Genomic DNA, 2305 nt, shown 5'->3' with positions numbered 1-2305 from the left:
AACATGGATGGCTCTCCGGCCAGCGTGGAGAGGGCCCTGCAGGCTCTGGCTGAGCGGTTGCCAGAGGAGGAGAAGGCTACAGCCGGCCACGTGGGCTAGATGCTCCTCACGGCCTTGAGTCTCAACACGGAAAATGCACTTAATGAAATGGCCCAGGCGCCAGACCAGGTGTCCTGATTGGAAGCGCTGGAAGCTCGGGTCCGCCTGTTAGAAGAGGGGCCCACAGTGGAGACTGAAGCAGAGGTGGAGGAAGCAAGTGGAGACAATGTAGCTCCCAACCCCCAAATCCGGCCAATCTTGAAACAAAGGATAAAATGTGAGCAACCTTTGGGCCCCGGGGGTGTTGCTGCCGGCAACCCAGCTATGACTGAGTTCACACTTACATCCCTTACACTCCCACTGAGTTGCAGGAGCTGTGGAGGGGGTACAGACAGAGCCCTGGAGAGCCAGTCTCGGCTTGGTTATTATGTTTATGGGATGAGGGAGCAGACAGCATTCTCTGCTCCCTGGGCGAGATGGAAAAGCTAGCCTTCATGACAGTGCATCCGTCCCTGCGACAAAGGTTACAGAACTGCCATAGGTTGGCCCACGACCAGGGCAACCATTCTCTAATGGAGTGGCTCACTGCTGCGGTACGCACAGTATGGGGACAGGCTGGGGAGCTGCCAGACACTGTGAGTCAATGGCAGTCATATACAGAACTTACCCAAATCATCCGTGAAATGGGTATCAGACATGCTATTTTTAACCTTAACATGCAGGGGCCAAATGACGAGCTTTTTACAGCCAGCATAAGAGATCTGGTTTTGGATAGTGCACCTGCGAGTGCGTTTGGATCCTTGGTTGCTATTCTTATATCTTATGTAGGGCGACAGATCCATGAAGTTACAACTGCCATGGCCACCCTAGGGGATGTTGAAAGCCTGGAGGTGAAGGAAGTTAAGACAGGAGGTCCACGCAGTTGAGACCTGGAAGCCTAAACCAAAGGTAAAGGGGCGAGGTCATGGGCCTCAGAGAGCAACACACGCACAGATGTGGCGTGATCTCATGGCAGCAGGGGTCGATCGAAAGAAAATATACCGACAACCCAATGCACTCCTACTGGAACTTTGAAAACAGTTGCGTCCGGAACAGCAATTCCGGAGAAGCCTAAAGGAGAAGTGTGGGAAAGCGCGACTCGTGTCCCTCCAGGACTTCATGTGGCCGCTTGAGGCCAACTCCTTCCGGCTTGATTAGGGGTGGGGCCAAGGTACCCGGTCAGAGTGGACGAACAGGAACCGGAGGCCCCACATGCACAAACCTTCTAATGTGCAGAGGGTTTGGGCCCTAGTTGACACTGTCGCAGACTGCAGTCTTGTTTATGGGAACCCAGAACTGTTACCCGGACCAGCAATCTGCACTGATGGCTATGGGGGAAAAACTGTGACTGTGAAAGCTGTTTCCTTACCACTGGGTATAGGAAGGCTTCCCCTTCGTACCTATAAGGTTTATGTCTCCCCCGTTCTGGAGTATATTCTAGGGGTGGCCTATATGCTACATGGCCTCAGCTTACAGATGTTGGTAGGAGAGTTCCGTCTCCGGATCCGGGTGGTGAAAGCGGTGACACGCGGGCAGGCTCACCACCCTTCTCAAGTGTTGCCACAGCCCTGGCTCGTGGTTACAGTGGGACAGTACCGCCTGCCAGGAGGGCAGGAGGAGATTGGTCGTACAATATTGGAATTGGAGAAGGAACATATTGTGAGGCCAACGCACAGTCCCTTTAACTCCCCAGTACGGCCTGTCAAGAAGCCAGATGGCACCTGGTGAATGACTGTGGACTATAAGGAGTTAAATAAGGTGACGCCACCGTTGCATGCGGCAGTACCTTCAATACACGATTTGATGGATTGTCTGACTGTCCGCCTGGGAACATATCACTATGTAGTGGACTTGGCCAATGGTTTTTTCTCCATTGACATTGCACCCGAGTGTCAAGAGCAGTTTGCTTTTACTTGGGACGGGCAGCAGTGGACTTTTCAAGTCCTTCCGCAAGGATACTTGCACAGCCCCACTATGTGCCACTGGCTCGTGGCCCAGGATTTGGCACAGTGGGATCATCCATCCTCTGTGGCCTTGTTTCATTATGTCGATGATATTCTATTAACATCAGATTCTCTGTCTGATTTAGAGCAAGCAGCTCCCTCTCTTCTCTGCCACGTGAAGTCACGCAGCTGGGAGGTGAATGAGGAAAAGGTCCAAGGTCCTGCCTTATCCATCAAGTTTTTGGGTGTTGTATGGTCAGGTGCCGATAGGCTATATGGCACAG

The sequence above is a fragment of the Rhinolophus ferrumequinum genome, chromosome 4 (assembly GCF_004115265.2).
Source record: "Rhinolophus ferrumequinum isolate MPI-CBG mRhiFer1 chromosome 4, mRhiFer1_v1.p, whole genome shotgun sequence".
Lineage (NCBI taxonomy): Eukaryota > Metazoa > Chordata > Mammalia > Chiroptera > Rhinolophidae > Rhinolophus > Rhinolophus ferrumequinum.
This window is presented reverse-complemented; position numbering follows the sequence as displayed.